The 25,752-nt window shown below is 49.5% G+C and overlaps 1 protein-coding gene across 3 annotated transcripts in view; it reads right to left on the bottom strand.

The window, feature by feature from the left end:
* The window catches only part of CSNK1G2 (casein kinase 1 gamma 2), a 128,406-nt gene that overhangs the window by 68,872 nt on the left and 33,782 nt on the right, over window positions 1-25,752 (bottom strand). Inside the window, exon 1 of one of the 3 annotated variants that reach the window (XM_048830627.2) lies at window positions 22,691-22,969. The exons of 1 other annotated variant lie outside the window; for it this stretch is intronic. The gene's annotated coding sequence lies outside the window, so the exon portion shown is untranslated. Of the gene's footprint in view, window positions 1-22,690; window positions 22,970-25,752 lie in introns of those variants that run through there. One more of the 3 variants, XM_048830630.2, reaches the window with a different exon arrangement.

Below are 25,752 nucleotides of genomic sequence, written 5' to 3'. Positions count from 1 at the left end.
AAGAAAAGGAGTACTTGTGGCACCTGAGAGACTAACCAATTTATTTGAGCATAAGCTTTCGTGAGCTACAGCTCACTTCATCGGATGCATACTGTGGAAACTGCAGAAGATGTTTTTATACACACAAACCATGGAAAAATGGGTGATTATCATACACATTGTAAGGAGAGTGATCACTTTACATAAGCTATTACCAGCAGGAGAGTGGGGTGGGGGGAGAGAAAACCTTTTGTAGTGATAATCACCCATTTTTTCATGGTTTGTGTGTATAAAAACGTTTTCTGTACTTTCCACAGTATGCATCCGATGAAGTGAGCTGTAGCTCAGGAAAGCTTATGCTCAAATAAATTGGTTAGTCTCTAAGGTGCCACAAGCACTCCTTTTCTTTTTGCAAATACAGACTAACACGGCTGTTACTCTGAAACCTGTCACAAATCAATGCTACTGTTACTGAGGGGATTGGGGAAGGACAGCCATTAAGGAGTCCAAAGTATTCTAAAAGTCTGAAAGAGCCAGCCAGCAAGAGCCCATTTACCAGTCATGTTCTTTTTAGCTTCTCATTTGCTGGAGAGACTCATGTAAAAGCAGAACTACCTCTTTCCTGGTCAGCCTCCTCCTACCCAGCTCATGAGGTGATTTCATCATCACTCAGCGAGTGATCTCACAGAGGGCTTGGCTTCACTGCTATTCCTTGGGTATTGCCCCTTAGCTTGAGTCCTGTCCACACAAAAACATCTTCACTCAAGCATGGTGGCGCTTTTAACTCAAGTCGACTGCTCCAAGAAGGGGTACAGACTGAAACTCAAGAGAATGCAGCTCAGCTGCTAACATGAGCACTCTAATGTGGATACAGGCTAGCATCACATGAATACCCCAATGCTTCCCAATTTCCCCAGCTTATTTTTTCTTGCTATCTTCTTATTCCCTGCTGCCAGACCAAATATCATCTACCAATTCATAAAGGCTGGTTCAGTGTCTGAAACCCATCTTAGCACTTCTCCAGCTCCAGTACAGAGATCAGGCTGACTGGAATGGCAACCAGGACATCTTCCCAGCATGGCGCCAGCTTGCCAGAGATGACACCAAGGTCCTGGTGGACCCCCAGTGCTAGACCAGCAAAGACCACAATTTTGGCACCAAGACCCAGAATTCAAAGCGTGCAGTGCAAGGAATCCACCAGGTGGGATCTTAAGGCTGGGAGAAGGAGTCCACAAGAGCCACCTAGTGCAAGTCAAAGACCATAACTCCAGTCCAGTAACTTCCTGTGGCTGTGCCTGTTCTACAATAAAATGAGCCAGGTGACTAGATGCACTCCCAAACACAGAGTCCAATTTTATCCTGGATGGGTTAAGGACTCTGGGTAGGGTTGTCACTGAACTGTGCATTGAGGACCCCAAATCTGAGCATGAGGATCGGAAGTTCACAGCTTCAGGGCACCGCTCTCTGGACTGTGGCCGGACTCACGGAATTTCTTAGGGAGGACATGGAAGCAGAAGAACAGGCTGGGACGGAGGAACTGGTATCTTAAACTGGTAAGACGCATGTTATCGTGTGTTCCTGTCATGGGAGCTACCACATCAAAAAGACACTCTCACCGTTATGGGGGAAGTTACATGACTGGGATGGGGAGATTATATAATGCCAGTTTCAGCTTCAGTACCTTCATTTTCCCTGCCACCTCCTTTAATTCCCCCCAACCTTGCCTGGACATGTGTGATCCAAGATGGCATCCAAGCAGGGAGAAAAACAATCCAAACATGCTATTGGTGATTTATTGCAGCATGCACAGATGCAAAGCAGGGGATAATGAGTATAAGCCAAGCAATGCCTTGAAATCAGGAACAGCAGTAGGACAAGAATGCTTGTTCGGGGCATATACACCAGTGTGCTTCTCCTCCACCCACCCCCATACTGGTATGAGCATTTGGGGTTTTGTAAGGCAGCTAGAACTTTAAAGAACAGCAGCAGCCTAGGTATTAAGTCCACTGCAGCAGTGTTAAGTGCACAGCACTTGAAGTCTCTTGGTGCAACAGATCCTGCATTTGACTCTCATGGAGAGAATGGAGATGCGTTACTACAGCACCCCAACGGTGGTTCTAACCTGCTACATTCTAGATCAGAATCCTGTTTATGTTACCATGGGTTTTAGTCCACTCTTGGGGAATGACACCAGAGAACTTTTCATTCCCCAGGAACTCCAGAAGACCAGTCAGGTTTCTGAGCAATGCAGGCTCAGCACATACACACCTCCAGCTCACTAGTCCCCAGCACATACACACCTCCAGCTCACTAGTCCCCTCCAGTCACTAATCTGCCCATCAGTTAGGAGCTGACAAAACTGCTCCATAGCATCAATGGATGGTTTTCTACCAGAGGCCTGAGACACCTGTTCTTCTTCCCACTCTAAGATTTCAAGCAAGTTCACATCCTCTTGTACCACTTCAAGACCATCACAAGCAACGTGCTGCTTCCCTGGGCTGGCCCTGTACATACCCGTGCTCTCAAAAGCCAAATTAAAAAAAGATATGGAAAGCACTTGCTGTTTTCTTGATGGGAGAAGGACCCTGGTACTCAGTAGGCCGTGAGCAGAGAAGTGTAGGCGGGATGATCCCCCAACTCCTCTTCCAGGAGGCCACTGAGCGCAAGCCAGAGGCTGCTGAACTGCAGCAAAAGGAAGAAAACTCAGGACGACCTGCTGCAGGAAATGTGGAAGGACTTTGCCACCATGCCAAGCCAGCTCTACAAACTAGCTGACAAACCAGGCAGCAGCAGAGAAGATGCTAGAGAGGGAGGAAAAAATGGTGTCAGTACACCCAGCATGACTGGGGATGAAGGAGAAGGACTGCCAACTGCAGAGTGACATGTTGGAGCAACTGCTTGGCATCATGGCCAGCAGGACCAAGAATGCATCTACACGGACTCCTACCCCAGTCCGGGACCTGCCTGCTCCAGTCACCACGTTCTGAAGCCAACGGAGAATGCCAGGCAGGGGCAGAGACAGTCACAACAGCAGTCCATGCATGGACATACACGTGGTCAACAGTAGCTGACACACTCCACCCCATGCTTGCACAGGGGCAGGAGAACAGGTACCCATGACTGATACACACCTGATGGGCTCAAAGTGCACTGATGATGTGCTCACTCTGGTTCACTTCCCCTTCCAAAGCAAGATAGACACACCTTGTGTTCCTCACTCCCCGCCCCACACACCCCATTCCCTTGGGAGCACTTTCAGGTTGCCTGTACAGGGCCTATACACCAGTACTATTATCAGTCCATTCCCAGCCAAAGTACTGCCCCTTCTCTCACGGGCTGTACAGTGAGGCTCAGATCAGCCACTGCATAATAAACGCTGCCGTCCACATCGCTTTACAGGCAGCATGTTTCCAGCAAACCATCCTGCACCTGCTCAGTGTTCAGTTCAACCTGCTTCTGCCAGGTGCTCTCGCACCAGGGTAGGGCTTCATAAACCAGGGAACAGAGGACAGACTGGGTCTCCCAAAGCAGTAGGCACATACACCAGATTGATAGCCACATTACTGGGCAGGACCAAAGCCCCAGCACTTTGTTGATGCTTCCCATCTAGGTGTCCATGAACCTCCTCTACGGTTACGTCTACACTACAAACTAGGTCTGAGGCGGGTGTGTACTCGGCATGCCGCCGCTGCCCATGCTATGGCAGCTGTACTGTTATTTCTACTTGCATGAGCTCAGTCGAGTCAGTGAGAGTATGCACACATGAGTGGAGAGAATCACCCCACCACCAGCTCAGAGCGCAGATGTAGCCTATGGTCCTCTAAGGCCTGTGTACTGAGGGAGTAAAACCCTTTCCCATTTGGGTAATCATGCGATTGGGGGAGGGTGGAACAACACTGGGCACACATGGGACATCGATGGCCCTACCAGTGTGAGAAATCTGCTAAATTTCAGAGAGAACTACCACCTTCACTACCCACGGGTGAACCAAAGCAATAACTGCATGGCAAACCTTTGCCACAACTGAGCCAATGATTAACTTGCCAATGCTGAACTGATTAGCCACAGATCTGTAACAATACAGGGTAATCATCTTCCAGGCGGCAACTGCAACCCACTTCAGCCCCTCTCACGTGTCTCCTGGCACTGAAGGAAGTGGCCTTCTTCACGTGGAGGTTCTGGGTCCACTGCTAGTCATCCCTGGTGGGCATGGCCACTCTGTTTGTGGGCCTGACCCACAACTGCCAGCCAGCACAGGGGGATTCATCAGTCATTAAACTATCAATTGTCCCCACTCCTCTGTCTCAGCCTGGCCCTCCTTTGGAAAGCACACTGCTGTGTTCTCATGGTGCCAAGCAGCTGCTGCAATGCCCTCCCCACTGCACTGCATGCCCTGGGTCAGCCTTCTTTTTCACAAAGGACAGCTGTATGGGTTGCACTAATGCCAACATATTGCACAGGCCACTGCTCAGAGTACAGGTTTCAGCGTAGCAGCCGTGTTAGTCTGTATTCGCAAAAAGAAAAGGAGTACTTGTGGCACCTTAGAGACAAACCAATTTATTTGAGCATAAGCTTTCGTGAGCTACAGCTCACTTCATCTGATGCAGTGAGCTGTAGCTCACGAAAGCTTATGCTCAAATAAATTGGTTCGTCTCTAAGGTGCCACAAGTACTCCTTTTCTTTTTGCTCAGAGTAGGAGCCATCCCTTGCCACTGGCTGGAATGAAGGCCGGGGGCAGAAATCTGGAACACGTCAAGACATAAGGGGTTGAGCTAGCGGACTATAAATGCTTCCACTATATGCCCAGAGGACTGACAGGACCTCCCACAATTCACTGCAAAAGAATTCAGAGCAGCTCAGCTTACCACAGTGCAAAGAACCAGGAGACGTGCCCCCAGAAGCCCTGGCATCACACATGGATGAGTGCAGCAGCAGTGTGCACACAGCAATTTGCCTGTTGCTTCCAGAGAGGCTGCTGTCACTCTGGAGTAGCAGCACTCAAGTTAACTCTGCAGCCAAGACACAGCCAGAAGAGGGACATCAATCAAGGGAACCTCCATGCCCTTCAGGCACGGCAAACTGCAGCTGCCATGTGCAGACTGGATTAACGGATGCTCCTAGAGGAGGCTTTTCACAACCCATTTCCTAAAATGAGCCACAGAAGGTACAGCAACAGGACTCCTCCAGGTATCACAACTGGACACTGGATCACAGTCCTGGAGCCTTTCTATTCTCATTGATAGCAATGAGACCCTGAGTAGGAAAACCCGATCACTTCCACCCTGTGGGGCAGGTGGGATTCCAGAGCCCCCAGCCTGTACCCTCCACCTTATTCTGTGTGTGATGCTCTCAGAAGAAACACACAGACTCTCAAACAGTCCCAAGAATCACAGAAGACTAAAACACAGACCATTGACTCTTATTCTAAATATGCTGCCTGAATCCCTCTGAAATAAAAAGGGTTTGAAACTTGTTGGGAAGGGGCTGGTTCCATGGCCTACCAGGTTAGGTGGGTGGATGTTTTATAGCACCCTGCCTGCCCCAGATTCCAACAATCCCATCCCCTGTGACCGGAAGCAGAGAGCATAGAGGGAACGGAGCTGTTCAGAGAGGTAGCAAGGAAGCAGGCCATTAACTCCACGTCCACACTGGCAGCCAGCCAAGTGGCACTAGGTAGGCTGAATCCCCACACCCCAACAGTATCCATGCTGCTCCTGCATGTGCTTGCTGCAGGGAATAGACGAGCAGCCAAGTGCCACAGTGGCACTGCGACTTTGCCTAGGATGGGGAGAAGCCGCCTTTCCCTTCCTTGGAAGGGCACTCAGACCAAGGGATGAGTAGCTCTAAACCAGTCTTATCACATAGCTGCCACCTGGCTGCATTCTTGCAATGGAATGAATCTGCTCTGTCCACGAGACACCCAAGCATTCTCACTGCAGCCAGCCACTGACCCAGAGCTGCTCCTCTCCCACTGAAGGGACTCCTGAGAGAGAGGATGGTCTCATGACTTAGGCCCTGTTCTGAGAGTCAAAAGAGCTGGATTCCACTGCTGGCTCTTCCATTGGCCCCCTGGATGTGGCTTCCCCATGCTCATAATCTCTCTGGTGCCTCAGTCCCCATCAGTCAGACAGGAACACCACACCATTCCTCCCACCCATCATCTCACCTATTTATACTCTCAAATCAGTGAGCCAAGGACTGTCTTGCTACGTGGGCCTTTCACATCAAAAGGCGGACCTCTAGATCATAGAATCATAGCATATCAGGGTTGGAAGGGACTCAGGAGGTCATCTAGTCCAACCCCCTGCTCAAAGCAGGACCAGTCCCCAACTAAATCATCCCAGCCAGGGCTTTGTCAAGCCTGACCTTAAACTTCTAAGGAAGGAGATTCCACCACTTCCTTAGGGAACGCATTCCAGTGTTTCACCACCCTCCTAGTGAAAAAGTTTTTCCTAATATCCAACCTAAACCTCCCCCACTGCAACTTGAGACCATTACTCCTTGTTCTGTCATCAGCTACCACTGAGAACAGTCTAGATCCATCCTCTTTGGAACCCCCTTTCAGGTAGTTGAAAGCAGCTATCAAATCCCCCCTCATTCTTCTCTTCCGCAGACTAAACAATCCCAGTTCCCTCAGCCTCTCCTCATACGTCACGTGCCCCAGCCCCCTAATCATTTTTGTTGCCCTCTGCTGGACTCTTTCCAATTTTTCCACATCCTTCTTGTAGTGTGGAGCCCAAAACTGGACACAATGCTACCATAACACAGTCAACAGATGATCCAACCACTTCCAGATTTCCACCCACGGCCACCACAGTGTAAAAAGTGCAGGTTCGCCTGTTTTACCTTATGTGAACTCTCAGGAGGGCCAGAAGAAAGTTCCATGGAGAATTCGTACTGTGCCTATTAACCCACCATCTCTCGATCATATGCTCAAGAGACTGAGTCAATAACTATCTCCCTCTTCCCGCCTCCCTTCCCCCCCAGTGACCCATGTGAGAAAGCTTCTAGAGGCTACTGCGTAGATGGGCTATTACACCACCTCACCAGTCTAACATGACTCGTGGGTTTCAGGGCATCTCCACCAGAGGGCTGACACTGCTGAGGAATGCCTTTCCTGAGGCACCCAGGTTTGCATGAGCACTTCAGGCAACACAGCCCTGACCCATTGCGGTTCTCTCCTGGTCTGGGGAAAAGAACATTTTCTCCCATCTGTATTGCAATTTTACGGCAGGCCTAGATGCCTGGGCAAGGAGGAGAGAGTGATTTTTACACATTTGCAGATAACATTCATTCAGAGACTTTCCCCCTTCCCACGTTAAAGTCACATCACGCAGACGCCACATCCTAACAGCCATCGACTTTCTGTCAGGGGAACATGGAGAAAGGCAGTCGGTCATTTCTCTCCCCCTTGCTCCTTGGCTCTCCACCGCTTCAGTGCTCTAGCCTGTTAGATGCCAGCTGACAGCCCAGCCCTGCCCAGTGGGAGAAGCCAGAACAGAAAATGGACCAAAGAGGAGAAAAGGTTTTGCAGCCTAACATGAAATCAATAGAGCTGTCTAGCAGGAGAAAGTACATGCAGGGCAACCTGAAAACATGGACAACCATCTCCCAGGAATAAAAACCTGTGGTCTGGCTGAAGCCACTGCTTCGAGATTGCTGGGGCAAGTACGGCGGCCATCTTCTCCACTACCCGGGGCAACCTGCGTGCCAGGAAGGGGGTGGGCAATAGCTTCTACAAGAATGGTACGAAAACATGCCCTTTACCACCTCTTCTAGGCAATGACTGTCTTGTTATGTTTGCACAGCCCCAAGCACAATAGGGCCCTGGCCTCCAGGTATGCAACAGTACAAAGAGCAAATCATAGTGTAAAAAATTACGATGCTCAAATAGCAGTAGCCACTGAGTCCTTTGGTTCCACCTCCCACCCAGAAGAGCAATTCTGCTTTCCTTGTTTCCTCTAACTGCCCAGAAAGTGCGCCAGCAGCGCTGGCGAACAAGGAGGCACAGCACAGGGAGTCCCGAACTGTAATCTCAGCTTTGACACCGACTCACTCTGATGTTGGACAAAGATTGCCCTCTCTCTATACCTCTATTTCCTCCCACCAGTAAAATGAGGTGGGATTTATCCACTGCCCAGGGGGGTTAGGGTTACTTGGTTATGTAGTGCTTTGAGACCCTCAGATGGAAGGTGCAGAGTATTTATGCTGTACTGCAGTAGGTCTGAGACAGGGGCTCCACTGTGCTGAGTGCTGTACACACAACAACAGAACCCCGCCCCAAAGAGATTACAATCTAAACTGATCTGTATAATTCCCCTTTAGGGATTGGCAGAGGAGACCCAGAAAGACCATGGCTCCAAAGCAGCCATGTACCTTCAAGTTATGCATATGCTTCAGCGCCAGCCTTGATCAGGGTTTAAGAGATGTGCCCACGGTCACGCAGGGAAGATGCAGCAGAGCCAGACCTACCGAGTCCCAGACCTAGCATCTCTTTCTATAAAGAGTATGGATGCAACTTGAGACGTCTTTGGTGGCATGGGGGAGACTTGACATTTCCACCAGGTGACCAGGTCTGTTTTTACATCATTAACTGCGGAAGGCTGGGGCAGCTTCACTTTGCTGAGACACAAGCTTCATTCTGAAAGTATGCATGATCACCTCCCTTCCTTGTTAACAGTTAGCTGCTTGGAGATCTGCCTATTTCCCTACCTCCCCTTCAACTGCTTTGAGGTCTATAAGCAAGGAAAAACTTGGAGCTGGGAGTGTGGAGAGAAGGAATCTCTCCCCTTTAGGTATGCTGAATTCCTCATTCTGGGAGCTCTGGAATTACTTCCTTCCTGGAAATGGTTTGTATGGGAACAGATTTCACTCCTGTCCCCAGCTCACACATTACTGTTCCTTCTCCCAATCAAATAGGGGGAGGGATAGCTCCGTGGTTTGAGCATTGGCCTGCTAAACCCAGGGTTGTGAGTTCAATCCTTGAGGGGGCTATTTAGGGATCTGGGGCAAAAATTGAGGATTGGTCCTGCTTTGAGCAGGGAGTTGGACTAGATGACCTCCTGAGGTCCCTTCCAACCCTGATATTCTATGAAAAAGGTATCTCCACCACCACAGCCCTTCTCAGGGCAGCCAAATCTCAGGTCACAAACAAGGAGCTACAAGGATAAATAAGCAGAAAGCCACCAAACAATTGCCCTTTGGAATAAAGGAAAAGGTGAAGAGAGGCACTCTGTGGCACTGAAGGACTATCTTCAGAGTTTACATGCAGCTGTCAGTGCATCTTCAGAGAGGCAGTGAATGACATGCATCTGCCTCCTTCCCCATTACCAGAGTACCCCAGTGCGTCGCAACACCCATGTGGTAGGGCCATGCTCTCATCCTGATCTTACAGCTAGGGAACCGTGGCACAGAGAGGCTAAGAGAGTTGCCTAAGATCACACAGGAAGTCTACATCGGGCGTGGACTTGAACCCCGACTAATGCTCTAATCATTGGGCCATCCTTCCCAGTTATGGAGGGAAGAAAGCTGGTCTATGGTTAAACTACAGGGGTTCCATCTCTGGTTTTGCCACAAATGTGAAGTAGCCCCTTCACTTTGCTAGCTTCAGTTTCTGCATATAGTGGAACAGGTATCCCAACGGTGGTGAGACACGCGAACATGCTGAGATCCTCAAACAGACGCATTCGGAGTGCTGCACACTATGTACCTTTTTTTAAAAAAAAAAAAAAAAAAAACAATGCTTTACATTGTTTGCAATCAGCTCTTCCAATATTTGCCCATACAGTGCTGTAGCCATGTTAGTCTGAGGATATTAGAGAGGGGAGGTAATAGCTCAAAATTGGTCCAATAAAAGATTACACAGAACTCTTCTTCAGGTCTGGGAAACATATGTACCCAGAATATCCAAGATAAATACAAGGTGGAACAGATCATTCAGCATAAGTAGACATTTTAAGGGACCATATTTCAATGGACCCCCAGACCAGGACACCCCAATTCAAAGCAGCACCAGACCCTGCCAGAATCTGCAGACATATCTCCATCGCTACAACGTTCAAGAGGTCCCACAACATGCCTTTCAAGATCCACAGGTCCTACACATGCCTATCATAACATGTGGTGTACCTCAGCCAGTGCACCAAATACTGAACTGTGTGGGTGAAATGAGACAGTCACCAACCATATTCTCGAATGAGCTCATACAAAAAAAATGATGAGACAAAAACACCATGTCACCCTTTTCATGACACAATCACGCCACATATGACCTCTCAGTCCTCATCCTCAATGGACACCTGCACAACACCTTCAAAAGGCGAGCCTGAGATCTTAAAGTCATAATTTTGCTAGACACTAAAAATCATGGACTGAACAGAGACACTATATTTATGGCTTATTACAATAATCTACAACCCACTACCGCATCCCCATGACTGGAGAGATGTTAATGGGCCTCTTTACCTTGAATGGTCCCTTGAAATATGTGTGAACTACTTATGCGAAACAATCTGTTCCACCTTATAATAGCTGTGACAATCTGAGTACATTTCCCAGACCGGAAGAAGAATCATAGAATATCAGGGTTGGAAGGGACCTCAGGAGGTCATCTAGTACAACCCCCTGCTCAAAGCAGGACCAATCCCCAATTTTTGACCCAAATGGCCCCCTCAAGGATTGAACTCACAACCCTGGGTTTAGCAGGCCAATGCTCAAACCACTGAGCTATCCCTCCCCCCAGTGTGGATCCCTCCCCTCTGTGTAAGCTCAAAAGCTTCTCTCTCTCACCAACAGAATAAAGATATTACGTCACCCATCTTGCCTCTCTAATATTTGCCCAGACATCAGGAGGGTATTTTTCAGTCAATACATGTTCAGCTGGAAAGTCCAGTTTTCCAGCTATTTTTTTCCTGCCCTTTACATTTTTTGTATTGGGTTACATGTTACTTTGAGAGTGAAACTGAGTCGGAGCAGGACAAAGTCAGCCAACAGAAGCAAACCAATCAGGAGAGCAGCGAGTGTGTTTACTGTCCACCTTATGGTTAATGTTTCCACAAGCCCTGGCAGCGGATCTAGGGTATCCCCATTTGTTTCTCCATATACCTTCAATTACTTGGGGCCAAATCCTGATGACCTTATATACAAGTCATCTCTTTGAAGTCAGTGGGACTACTTGTGTGAATGAAATGCACAGAAGTCAGCCCATGGTGTACAGATCAGTTCTTATTTTACTAATCACTTACATACTGATAATAGACAAATTTACAACCTATATCCCTCTATTTCCTAGGTCCTTACTCTTCCGGTCTTGTCATCCAAGTGACTTCAACCAATACATACCAACCTTCCACTAGTAAACAGAAATAAATCTGAAACATGGGTTTTTTGGCTCAGTTACTCATGTTTTTAGTTCAGTCTATATCTTCTGCCCCTGCGAACAGGATGCAACTCCCTTGGCTTCCTCTTTCATTACACATCCGATTTAAGGGCTTGAACTCGCCAACACTCATTACAGATACAGACCAAGATTACACAAAGTGACTCATGATTTTGGGTGCCCAACAAGACAAACCTTAAAGGGGCCCCAATTTTTAACAACGTGCTGAGCTACCTGCCATTGGGAAATCAAGGTCTTTCAGGCTGGGAACCCTCCAAGGACTGAAGTACTTAAACTGGGCTGCAGCGCTTAGTACCATGAGAAATCCCTTTGGTTAATGGATGCTATGTGTGGTACTGAGCACCACACCTGGTTTTAGGAGTCCGAGTGTAGAGCATGACCCTGATTTTCTTCTCTGTGGTTTGCTCTCTTATCTACACATGTGCCCTCTCAATCTCCATTCTGTTTCTGGTTTCAGTACCTGCATTCAGTCCTCTACCAATTCCAAGCAGCAGTGAAGTCCTTTAATTCACAAGGGGAATGCTGAGCAGTCAACGAGAACAGGAGTTACACTTGCAGCTTTTGCTATACTTCCCTTCCTGCATCACAATTTCAGAAAGATTTAGGGCCGGCTATGACCCTTTGTTAAACTGGCAAAAGTTCCACACGTTTCAATGATGTGCTTAACTCAGCAGGCTCAGCGCAAAGAAGTCTGACCTCTTTTCTGTGGTTTGGTTCACATATGTTTGCATGCCCTCAATTTTGCTTTAAATGAACCCCCCAAAATATAGTCCTAGCACAAAACTCAGCAGAAACTGCGGGGCAGGGGGTGGGGGAGATAGTTCAGTGGTTTGAGCATTGGCCTGCTAAACCCAGGGTTGTGAGTTCAATCACTAAGGAGGCCATTTAGGGATCTGGGGCAAAAATTGGGGATTGGTCCTGCTTTGAGCAGGGGGTTGTACTAGATGACCTCCTGAGGTCCCTTCCAACCCTGATATTCTAGGATTCTATGGTTACCAAATAAAGAAAGATTAGAAGTCGAGTCAGCTAGGCCCCAGAGGCTCATGAATCTAAACAGGTTCTTCTATGGCCCTCATCATTAGCATCTAAGCACCTAAACATCCTTGCATTATCCCTATTTTACAGATTATCCCTGCTTTAGGAAACTGAGGTTTACTTGATTACGTGATTTGCCCAAGGTCACATAGGAAGACAGAGAGCCAGGAATTGAACCCACGGTTAATTTTATTTTATTTACGCACACACAGACCTTGCCCACAGTCACACAAAGGATTCTATGACACAGCTGGGAACTGAACCCAGTTTCCAGTCCAGCACCCTATCAACTAAACCATCCTTCCCCATTTGTCATGAACAGCTGTAATCTTCAATTCAGAGAGGCACTAGTAAATCCCGTATGCAGTGTTGTTATAGCCGTATCGATCCCAAGATATGAGAGCGACTAAGTGGGTAAGGCAATGTCTTTTATTGGACCAACTTCTGTTGGTGAGACACGCTTTCGAGCTTACACGGAGCTCTTCTTCACATCTCGGAAAAGTCCGAGCATCACAGCTAAATGCTAGGTGGAACAGATTGTTTTGCATAGGTAGTTACCGTATATGCTAACAGACCATTCAAGATGGTGTGGTCCATTAACACCTCTGCAGTCATATAGGACAATAAAGGGGGAATTAGTGAGTTACAGATTGTTATAATAAGCCATAAATCCAGTGTCTCTATTCAGCCTGTGATTTTTACTGTCTAGCAGAGTTATTTAGGGCTTGTCTACACTGCCACTTTACAGATCTGCAACTTTCTCACTCTGGGGTGTGAAAACACACCCCTGAGTGCTCCAAATTTCAGCGCTGTAAAGTGCCCGTGTAGACAGTGCATCAGGGATGTTTGCTGTATAATGGGATTTTACCACTTTATTTGCAGCATTCCCTACATGGAAGATGAAGGAGGCAATCCTGCAAATACCACGGCAAATATATCTGCTGGGAACGGTACATAGTGCGATTCTAACAGGGCCCTATGTACAGGGTTCAGTTGCTAATAATCGCCAGTGAGCTATCAATGAGTAGAGTACAAGCAAACATGGTGGAGCATTTATTTTGTAATAAGCTGCTTTTACTGGGAAGTTTATGTGCAACTCAGGGATGGTCTTCTGGATCCTGGCACACTGGCAGCATGGCTTTTAGCATCCCAAAATATGGGCTCCCCTAATTTAAGAGAAACCCCAAATCTGAATCTTTAAATCCCTCCTTGATGATTAGAAAAGGAGAAAACTCCCGTTACACGGCAGCAGATACACACCGCACTGGGCTGCCTTGTAGAGCCTCTGAAATAGACATGTTTTGTTGGCTTCCTTCTAGCTGCACCCACTTTACAGCTCATTAGTTACCTGCTGTATCAGAGCCAAGTTGTTTAACGGACTCTGAAAATACAGTGGCTTCACATTTGTTCTCTCTCCACTCTCCTTCAGCGATGGAAGTTCCTCCCTCAGACTTTCCCCTTAAAACAAACAGCTAGAATCTGGAAAACATTCCCCACCAACTTATAATCATCTTAGGAACATGTTAAATATTGGCTCTCATGTGACAGTGAATGCCTTTAAATTACTCTGTCCTGAGAAGAAAAGGAGTACTTGTGGCACCTTAGAGACTAACCAATTTATTTGAGCATAAGCTTTCGTGAGCTACAGCTCACTTCATGCATCCGATGAAGTGAGCTGTAGCTCACGAAAGCTTATGCTCAAATAAATTGGTTAGTCTCTAAGGTGCCACAAGTACTCCTTTTCTTTTTGCGAATACAGACTAACACGGCTGCTACTCTGAAATCTGTCCTGAGAACCACTGCTCTGGACTTTTATTTCTGGCATTGAATAAAGACAGACTTAGACATCTCTGTTCCTATGTTGTACTGTACTACATAACTGCTCAAACTTCAGTACCCTCCACTGTCCCAGCCCGGCCCGTAACAAAAAAGATCAGGAACTGTTTCTTGCTACTGTGTTTTATTTACCATACCTAGGTTGCTGGGGGGGTCTCCAAGCCAAGAACACTGCAGCATCTCACTGCATCTGCTCCATACAATAGAGAAGATTTTTGGTGTCTGTTCTCCTTGTCCAGAGCACCTCTCTAATAATATGCAACTTCCACTGAATATAACTTAGGACAAGACCCTCCCAATAGCAAGGCAAAATGAGGGAGGTGGGTATTCAGGTTGCACCAGGAGAAAAGCCTCCTCAGAGCCCTACTTCACTAGCCTGTAATTGTCAGGATGTGCTTTGGGCCCCTCCACTGCAGGTTAGACCCATAACACAACTTTCATTCTAGAAGACACCCAACTCCCTGTTCCAAGTCCCAGATTCAGAACGTAATCTGGGGTGCACTTGCTGAGGAAGCACATACTATTTGGGCAGAATGGCCAGCAGAAACAGACATGCTGGATCCCACAAGGAAGCTCTCAGAAAGGTAAGAGCCATGGAGAGGTCAGCTCGGCCCACAAGAATACAGGGAGAAATAAACACCCCCAGAACCCAACGTATATGGCACTAAGGTGCATGCATGTCTCTTGCATGTAGGCCTTGTGATGCTGTGATTAGCTTATGAATGGGACAGCTGAGCAGTGCTTCAGCTGGAACTCTGTCCAGTTGCTCCTGAGTGGCCATCAGGATCTCTGCAAAGAGACAGAGCCTACCCTACCTGAGTCTCCTGCATGGCATGAGACTAAATATACTAAATATAGGACAACACACCAGCCAGACACCTCCAGCTGAAGACAGGACTCCCTGTAGGTCCTACAATCAAATCAACAAGGTGCAAGCACAGGAATTAACCTGATGTTTTACTGCACTTCCAGAAAAAGGGCTCATTGAAGATGACAGAAGTTTGTCCACCATGTCTCAAAAGCAAACACTGCTACAGATTTTCTAGTAGGCTTTGGCTTGAGAGGTTACTGCAATGCAATGTGCATCTCCAGTTAAGAGCATTTGTTCTGTATCAGGCTAAATTTAGCTGGCATGAGCCTTAACTGCTCTTCCCTTTCACTTTTCTGAACTCATCACCTGAAAGCTGTTGGAGTGCTTCATGTCCTGGGGGGGTATCCTCTCCTCCCCAGTGTTGGTGTGGAGGACAGAGCTCAATACACCAAGCCTAGGAATGAAGCCCTCAGCAACCAAGATTCTGCTCCCCAGTTTCAGTGCTCCTTATCTTGCTCCAGCACACACATGCACACTACATAGCCATGCTTTCGGCTGGGGCTCAGCACGTCATTGGCTCCTCCATCACGTGGTGACAGAGATCATCAAGGATTGTCCTCAAGAATCACTTCCAATTCCCTCTTCTCCAACTTGCCTACATGCAGCATGACATCTATCACTACACTCCAGCTCTGTGCTGAAGCCTAGTACAGTGATCTGTTCAAAGCTCCAGAGATCTCTTATTGGGACCTCCCAATCAGATACACAACTCTCTGAAGTATGTGCAATAGGGAAGGCCCAAGAGAGTGCACACATACTCTGGAGAGAACATTATTCTTGGGCCTGAAAAGCATTAGCCACTCAATATGCTTGGCAGCTGGCAGAAGGGCTAGGAAGCAACAGACCTGCTTCCATAACCATGGGGCTCACACACAAATTCCACACCTCTGCAGTTACTTCACTGGTAGGTCTGAAGGAGAAGTCTTAGGCCAGGTCTACACAACAAGTTTTGTCGGCATAGTTATGTCAGTCAAGGCTGTGGTACATCCCCCAGCTAACAAAGTTTTGCCAGCAAAGCCCTCAGAGTAGACATGGCTATGCCAACATAAGAGTGCTTCTGTCAACATAGCTAATGTTGTTCAGAGACATGGTATTACTATGCCAACAGAAAACGTCCTTTGTCCATAGACTGTGCTGGCATAGCTACACTGGCAAAGTGCAGTAGCTTTGTAGTGTAGACAATGCCTTAGCCTAAATTCTGTTAGTCCACATCAACATCTCTCTGCTGCCCCTCCATGCACCAAAACAAAATGGCAGTCACTGCTCCAAAGCACAGAGCTAAAGAAAGGAGTATTAAGTACGTGTACCATATCATCTTCCATTAGCACCCACCCTGTTAGTGAGCACAAAAATTAGAATGCCCATGTCCCCTTTAGGATAAGGGAGCTCAAAAGGGTTGGGAGAAGACCATATATCCTAATGATCATGTAGTGCATAATTCTATATTACACATCCGTGTGACATGGAAGGTGCTATAAAGCATTCTGTCTAACTCCTGTGAGAAACTAAACTAGAGAAGTTATGCAAAGAAAGAGCCACTACAAACATCCCACTCCAATGAACTTATAGAGCAGGGCTTCTCATTTTGCTGTTTGCACCTAAAAAGAGAAGTGCTGCTGCGAGGATTTACGTTTTGACTTCTATGAAGACTGAGCTCACTTCATACCACTAACTGTCACTCAACAGGTTCTAGCTGGCAGTCAAAATGCCACACTTCTGGCCTTTTGTTTTTCTCCTGAATGAATGTTCAGCTTCCAGCGTCTTATGTACCAAAATGTCTTGGCACAAGTGGTTGTTAATGACTTTCCAGGGTCAAGGTTAGGAATGGGTACAAGTCCATCCAGAGCTGATGATGACAATGATTCCAGTGCTCCAGAGAAATCTCTGTCACATCCAGGAGCTGATCCTTCAAGTTGCCAACAGAAAAGGGTTCTCACTCTGGGTGGGTGTGACTCTCTTCACTCCCATGCTGTCATTATCTGAAGACTCACACCTGTGACACAGCAGGGCTGTGAAGCTTTTTCAAAGGGCAGTTTTATAAGATCAACAAGCACCAGAGGAACATTAACTCCATGTTAAGTAAAGTTAGCAGAGTATTGCCATCTGATGAAGCCCAAGCATCATCTGCCAGCAGCTTTATCCACAGTGTGGAAATTCAGCTCTGGGCCTTCTTTATTTCCTTATGACTTGAATGGCTCCAGAAGACATATTGTTTGATTGGTGAATGTAAAAAAAAACCAAAACAAACAAAAAAAACCCCAAAGTTTCTTACCATCCCTACTCTCAAAGTCTCTGAAAGTCTTCATTCCAAAGACCCGTGCTGTTATGTTGGCAGCCATCACTAATGCTAATATTGCACTTCCACCAGTTTTCTTCTCTGCCCCACATTCAGCAGAACATGGGACTGTCTACTTCCCCTTTTAACAGCCATAGTTACCACCATACTGGATCATCCAACCCATGCCCAGCCTCCAGTATCTGATGCTACAGAGGAAGCAGAGAATCTCTGTCGTGCATTAGCCAATGGTGCACACTGGAGAGAATTTCTTCCTAACCTGTTTTGGGCCATCTGCCATGAGAGTCCAGGTTCCCCTCAAGGTATCATCTTGTCACCAGATCTGAGGCAAATTCTTCTAACGAAAGAGATTCTCAGATCGCTTGATTTTACTACCCAGGTGAACTAGCCTCAAGACATCAAAACACATGTATTTCCTGGAAAGGACCGTGCTGACATTGGATCTTAGGTGATCTAAGGTGTAGATCTTAGGTGTAATGAGGCCAATGGCAGCAAAGAAACTGGGTGTCAGCAGATATGTATGCCCAGAGATTTCTTTGCAAAAGAGGAACTATTACTTTCCTTCACAATTTGAGACTACAAAATCTTTGGACGTTTAGGAATCGTAGCAGACATGTATCAACCTGCTTACCACGATCTTCAGAATGAAGGAAATCAGTGGTGAAGTTTTCCCCAATTACAAAGCTATGCCCCAGCAATGTCCGCTCTTTCCTACAAATCTCTAAAGAAATCTGTACCCATCTTGTTCAGTGTGAAATTCTGAAAATGCTACATGTAAGTAGTTTTACACGCATCTTTCAGGTTAATGAAAAGAGCCATTTACCAAACTAGTTACCAGTTGAGCCTCATCTTGACACCTACCTACCTTGCTGTAAAATTACCTTCTCAATAGCAACAACAGACAGCAGCTGTCTCCCTATGGGTTTCCTCAACAGTACCATTATTTTTGCCACATGCTCCATTTATAACGTGTTTGTTCCCTGACACTGAACCTAACCATTTACCCAAACCAAAGGCAGCTTGCATGATTCTCAGCCTCTCAGAAACCAGTGAAGTCCTGCCTCCTCTGAAAAACAGATATGTGGTTTTACCATATGCGGTGGTAGCCTTTGGAGTGTCACCCAACAGCTGATTTTGTAGCATAGACACGATTGATAATATTTTAACTAGATACATGCTCTGCATTAAAGTTTTTCCCCCACTTCTCAGACAGTGGTAAGAAAATGTGAATATAACCTGCATGAGTGGGTCTGCGATTTAGCTGGTAATCCATTCCATGACTACACACTCCAAACAGAGTGGGGATGGCTAGGTAGCGTCAGTCAGTCTGGGAGCTAGAGACAAAGAACCACAGTGGCGATCTGTGTCCAGCAGCCTCACGAGAAAGTCGCCTTCGTCTTTTCACCACAACTGAACCCTGTCTCTTCTATGTGACGATGGATTCTATAAGGGAGAGTTACTCACTCCCAACAGGAAGCATAGAAATAAAACTTTTAATTCAAAAAACTATTTATAAATTTACAGTTTCTCTGAGTGCAAGAGATCCAATTTGCAGACAGGATTCCAGAGTCACAAAGAACTTGTCTCCTCCACAGCTCCCAACATTACCAAGCTAGCCCAATCAACCCTACCTCCTGTGGCAGAGAAGGAAAGACAGATTATTATTAGCAGTATTAACACAACTCCTAGGAGCCACGGCCATGGACGAGGGCCCCACTGTGCTAGGAGTGGACGGTTACCATTTTGTCAAGGCCAACCCGATGCTATCTAGTCAGCATTTCATTATACAATAATATTTAGTAGTGCCCATTGGTTCTGAGCAGGACACTATTTTAGGTACTGATTATACCCTCATTACTGCAGTACCTGAGCTTCTCACAATTTCTAATGTATTTATCCTCTGACACCCCACTGTGGCAGGGCTGGGTTATTACCCCATTTACAGACAAGAACTGAGCAGTAGCATGCAGAACCAACTGTGCCCTTGGGATGATTCCATCTGGCCCCTGAACAAAATGGCATCCTCTGCACAGCGTGACCTTGCATGCGCCATACGTGGAGGTCAGACCACGTGGAGGATGCCTGGCTAAAAATGTCAGCGTCTGCCACTGGAAGTGAGGTGTGGAGAGAGGATGTGACTTGCTAAACGTCACACAAGAATTCTGTGTCAGATTAGGGAACTGAACCCATGTATCCAAGTCCCAGGCTAGTGCCCTAACCACTGGACTACCCTTCCTTAACAGGCACTATACAGACAGAGGTATGTACTGTCCCTGCCACAAGACACACACGAGTTTTGTTTGTCAGATACTTTAGGTAAACCTAGCAGGCAGAAATGGGAGACTAGCAAATATGGCTTTAAGGATATGATGCTAACTAAAACTCACAAGACCTGGGTTTGGTTCCCAGCTCAGACACAGACTTCTTAAGGACTTTGGATAAGTCACTTAATTCATCCTGTGCCTCAGTTCCCCCATCTATAAAATGGGGTAAAGCTTCCTATCTCCCAGGATTTTGCAAGGATAAATCCTTTAGTGATGGCATGGTGCTCAGACATTACAAGGATCAAATACATATCTAGACAGACTGACCAAGGCTAAGAACAGCTAGACAGATGCTGTAACACAACCTTGTGTTCACTGATCAATCCTAGCCATGGAAACTAGCAAGACCGCTGTCGGTGGACAGCACAGGTCACGGGTAGAGAGAAGGCTACAGAATGTGATTAGGCCCAGGTCCAGTAAACAAATTTCTTGGCAGCTGCTATAGGACGACATTGCCTCTGTTAGCCTGGCTGGAAAAAGAGATACTGATTGTCCATAAACGCAACCCCTCATATTGTTTTCATTGATCTGCTGAGTCACACACAAATATATTTGACACTTTTGACGATACTTGGGCTGCTGGGGAATGGAGCGGTAGCATACAGACTAAGATCAAAGCAGTGCAAAGCCTCCCTACTGTGCTATGACAACAGGCAGCTTTTGGGGGGAAAGTCAGAAACCTGCCAAAATGTGACCTCTGCTTCCACCTCTCCACTCATTCCTAAAAAGAATGTAGCAAGAATAAAGCCCAATGCAAGCCACAAAATAAGGGAAGCAACATCACGATCGTCACACCTCAAAAGAAACCGCTCTACAGTAATTTCCCCTGTTAAGTTAGCCATGCAAAATGCTAGCTATTATTCCCTAATCCATTTTGATGCAAGGATAAATAAAGCGGAGGCATCTATTTTACACAGAATAAGATGAGATTGCTACTTTTGCAAACTAATTACAGGGCTTATCAAATCCCAAGACTCTTTTACTCCATACAGCAACAGTTACTAGATCATAACTAGACAAGATGATGAATAGCCCCTTTAAACAAAAAGCAGAGGGATGGGGCGGGTGGAATTCTGGTCTAGCTAAGTGGGTACAACTCCACTGACTTAAGTTGCATCCAGTTACACATCAGATCTGAATTTGGACCAAGTCTTGCTTGCATCTCAAGACCTCTGCCTATTCAGGGCCTGATACTGAAAAGTACTGAGCATGGATCAAGCCGTTTTAAAGGGATGCCTCTATCTGAAACACGCTGAATATCAACTTTGGCAAGTTATTTATGGACTTGTAAGTCTACGCTGCCACAAAAGGCAGCCTTCCCACACTATCTCAATGTAGGCCTCCTGCCCTCATTTACAGTGATTCTCTTTCAGACATATTGGCAAACACTAAACCTTGTTTCAACCTGTTACACAAGGCCTGATTTTTAAATCTCTCTGTTCTGGTGGTCAGCGCCCGGAGGAGGTGGGGGAAGAGAGAGCAGCCTGTGTGTGGCATTGTGGATGGGTAATGTTGCTGCCAGGCAAACTTATACACTCCTTTTAGTTCACATCCAGAAATCCATCCACTTGTTGTATGGAGGGAAGACAAATGGACTAGTTAATGCAAGGTTTCAGAGTAGCAGCCATGTTAGTCTGTATCCGTAAAAAGGAGTACTTGTAGCACCTTAGAGACTAACAAATTTATTAGAGCACAAGCTTTCGTGAGCTACAGCTCACTTGCTCACAAAAGCTTATGCTCTAATAAATTAGTTAATGCAATAATTTCCAAATATACCTGTGCAAAAGATTTACTCCTCTATAGTTTGCATGCAGCTTGACCAGCATCCTACTTACCTCCAATTTGTTTATAATTTATTACTTTCATGACAACCTGAAAGGTTTAACAATTTAATTTTCGTTTTAAAATGACACACAATATGGCAGGCCCCCAATTTGTTAAGACTGTGGAACCCTTCGTAAGAGCAAGACCCTTTTCTCCCAAGTCCACGATCCCCACTGAACAGCTTGACTCTCCATAGATTCTATTCTACAAGCCACCAGGCAGGCGTCAGAGCCCACTGGTGGGCTCAACACCACACTTTTAGAACCACTGTGATGAGATATTGGGGTTCCTTTTTTGAAGTCTTCTCTCTTGGCTGCTTAGGAAACGTTTAAAAGTTCATCCTCTTTTGGGTGGGCCCTTTATTCTTTCTGTATCTCAAACCGATTCATTCCGATTCACGAGCTTTTTATTTTAAGCTAGATCTTTCCTCACCCGTCTCCCTCAATTAAACACTTTCCGATCCCTCTGGGGGAGTAAAAAACCCCGCAAAACACCCCTTATCACCCCAACAGAGCCCTGCTTCATAACACCATGGGCCAATATTGTTGGTGTGGGGCAGTAGGTGTATGTGTGTTGGGGGAAAGGGGGGGGGGGCAGAGAAGAGAAGCGAAAAAACCAAACAAAAACCACCCAGGCAACTTAGTAAGGATCACTCTAAGCCTCAAAGCCCAGGCAGAAAAATAGCAGCAGCTGGGCCTAAAAAATAAAGCGAGTGAAACAGTCCCAGGGAGGTGGGTTTTGTTGTTGTTGTTGTTTTTTTAAAAGCCACAAAATATCCATTGCACATAATTATTGTAGCAACAACTTCCCCCCCCGCACCGCTCCCAACATCTGTTTCTCTCTCTCACACACACACACCCCCCACGTCGGTGGGTTGCTCTTTTTCAACCCTTCGAGGGTACCATCCCCACGTCCCCAGCCCCCCTCCCTGGTCACAGGGGCCCACGAGCCCCCCCCCCCCACCCCAGGCGGGAGCCCCGCTCCGAAGTGCCGGCTGCCCACAATACCCCCCCCCCCCGCCCAGAGCTTCACCCCCACCGAAAAGGGCCGCCTCAGGGAGGCGGGGGGGGGCAGTCCCCCCCCCCCGCTGCCAACGCCCCGGGACGCCCCGTGCGCGGGCTATTTACCTCCTCGGGGCCCCTCAGAGGCGGGGGCCAGCCCCCCGGGCCCCCGCCAGCCGCTCCATCGTGGGCTTCCTCCCGCGGCTGTTGTCTCTTTAAGCCTCTTTCCCCCCCCCCAGCCCCCCCTTCCTCCTCCACACACTCCGCGGGCAGCGGGCACAGCGCGGCGCCTCTACTCCAGCGGCGTACGGCTCCGCGGCGGCCTCTGCAGCGCGCGCCACGCCGGCGGCGCAAAAGCCCTCCGTGAATAGGAGGAAGGCTCGGGTTTACAGGGGCCCGGCGCAAGCGCAGTGGAAGGAAGGGTGGCGGCGGAGCGCCGTGGGCGTAAAGCGCGCTTGAGACGAGGTAGCCGAGAAGGGAGGGAAGGGGGCGGGGAGGAGGGGCTTTGCGACAATGGCGGGGCGCTTTGCGGCTTGCCCTGGTTCCCTCCCCCTTAAGCCCGCCCCCTCTTTAACTCTTTCTCTCGCGCGCGCCAGGAGGCTGGTGTGCGCATGTGCGCGCTGAGTGTTGTCCCGTCAGCGGCCGGCAGGGCACCCCCCTCCTCTGCCCCCCGCCCTCCTGCAGGGCACGGTCCGCCTAGCGCCCACCTAGAGGGCAGGCCCCCCATGCACGCACCCCGAGAACCCTCCCCACCGTGCACCCACCCCGAGAACCCTCCCCACCGTGCACGCACCCCCCAGTCCCCTTTCAGGCCACCGTCGCCTTCATACCCACCCACAGGGCAGCCCCCCTCAATGGCTGCCCCCATGACTCCCCCAGAACCTTCCCCACCGTGCACCCACCCCCCCAGTCCCCTTTCAGGCCACCGTCACCTTCATACCCACCCACAGGGCAGCCCCCCTCAATGGCTGCCCCCATGTCTCCCCCAGAACCCTCCCCACCGTCCACGCACCCCCCAGTCCCCTTTCAGGCCACCGTCACCTTCATACCCATCCACAGGGCAGCCCCCCTCAATGGCTGCCCCCATGTCTCCCCCTAGAACCCTCCCCACCGTGCACCCACCCCCCAGTCCCCTTTCAGGCCACCATCACCTTCATACCCATCCACAGGGCAGCCCCCCTCAATGGCTGCCCCCATGTCTCCCCCTAGAACCCTCCCCACCGTGCACCCACCCCGAGAACCCTCCCCACCGTGCACGTACCCCCCAGTCCCCTTTCAGGCCACCGTCACCTTCATACCCACCCACAGGGCAGCCCCCCTCAATGGCTGCCCCCATGTCTCCCCCAGAACCTTCCCCACCGTGCACCCACCCCCCCAGTCCCCTTTCAGGCCACCGTCACCTTCATACCCACCCACAGGGCAGCCCCCCTCAATGGCTGCCCCCATGTCTCCCCCTAGAACCCTCCCCACCGTGCACCCACCCCGAGAACCCTCCCCACCGTGCACGTACCCCCCAGTCCCCTTTCAGGCCACCGTCACCTTCATACCCACCCACAGGGCAGCCCCCCTCAATGGCTGCCCCCATGACTCCCCCAGAACCCTCCCCACCGTGCACCCACCCCGAGAACCCTCCCCACCGTGCACGCACCCCCCAGTCCCCTTTCAGGCCACCATCACCTTCATACCCATCCACAGGGCAGCCCCCCTCAATGGCTGCCCCCATGTCTCCCCCTAGAACCCTCCCCACCGTCCACGCACCCCCCAGTCCCCTTTCAGGCCACCGTCACCTTCATACCCATCCACAGGGCAGCCCCCCTCAATGGCTGCCCCCATGTCTCCCCCAGAACCCTCCCCACCGTGCACCCACCCCCCCCAGTCCCCTTTCAGGCCACCGTCGCCTTCATACCCACCCACAGGGCAGCCCCCCTCAATGGCTGCCCCCATGACTCCCCCAGAACCCTCCCCACCGTGCACCCACCCCGAGAACCCTCCCCACCGTGCACGCACCCCCCAGTCCCCTTTCAGGCCACCATCACCTTCATACCCATCCACAGGGCAGCCCCCCTCAATGGCTGCCCCCATGTCTCCCCCAGAACCTTCCCCACCGTGCACCCACCCCCCCAGTCCCCTTTCAGGCCACCGTCACCTTCATACCCACCCACAGGGCAGCCCCCCTCAATGGCTGCCCCCATGTCTCCCCCTAGAACCCTCCCCACCGTGCACCCACCCCCCAGTCCCCTTTCAGGCCACCGTCACCTTCATACCCACCCACAGGGCAGCCCCCCTCAATGGCTGCCCCCATGTCTCCCCCAGAACCTTCCCCACCGTGCACCCACCCCCCCAGTCCCCTTTCAGGCCACCGTCACCTTCATACCCACCCACAGGGCAGCCCCCCTCAATGGCTGCCCCCATGTCTCCCCCTAGAACCCTCCCCACCGTGCACCCACCCCCCAGTCCCCTTTCAGGCCACCGTCACCTTCATACCCACCCACAGGGCAGCCCCCCTCAATGGCTGCCCCCATGTCTCCCCCAGAACCTTCCCCACCGTGCACCCACCCCCCCAGTCCCCTTTCAGGCCACCGTCACCTTCATACCCACCCACAGGGCAGCCCCCCTCAATGGCTGCCCCCATGTCTCCCCCTAGAACCCTCCCCACCGTGCACCCACCCCCCAGTCCCCTTTCAGGCCACCGTCACCTTCATACCCACCCACAGGGCAGCCCCCCTCAATGGCTGCCCCCATGTCTCCCCCAGAACCTTCCCCACCGTGCACCCACCCCCCCAGTCCCCTTTCAGGCCACCGTCACCTTCATACCCACCCACAGGGCAGCCCCCCTCAATGGCTGCCCCCATGTCTCCCCCTAGAACCCTCCCCACCGTGCACCCACCCCGAGAACCCTCCCCACCGTGCACGCACCCCCCAGTCCCCTTTCAGGCCACCGTCACCTTCATACCCACCCACAGGGCAGCCCCCCTCAATGGCTGCCCCCATGTCTCCCCCAGAACCCTCCCCACCGTGCACCCACCCCGAGAACCCTCCCCACCGTGCACCCACCCCCCCCAGTCCCCTTTCAGGCCACCGTCGCCTTCATACCCATCCACAGGGCAGCCCCCCTCAATGGCTGCCCCCATGTCTCCCCCAGAACCCTCCCCACCGTGCACCCACCCCCCCCAGTCCCCTTTCAGGCC

The sequence above is a fragment of the Caretta caretta genome, chromosome 25, assembly GCF_965140235.1.
Source record: "Caretta caretta isolate rCarCar2 chromosome 25, rCarCar1.hap1, whole genome shotgun sequence".
NCBI classification, from domain to species: Eukaryota; Metazoa; Chordata; order Testudines; family Cheloniidae; genus Caretta; species Caretta caretta.
The sequence above is the reverse complement of the archived record's forward strand: the minus strand, read 5'-3'. Positions and strand labels throughout refer to the sequence as shown.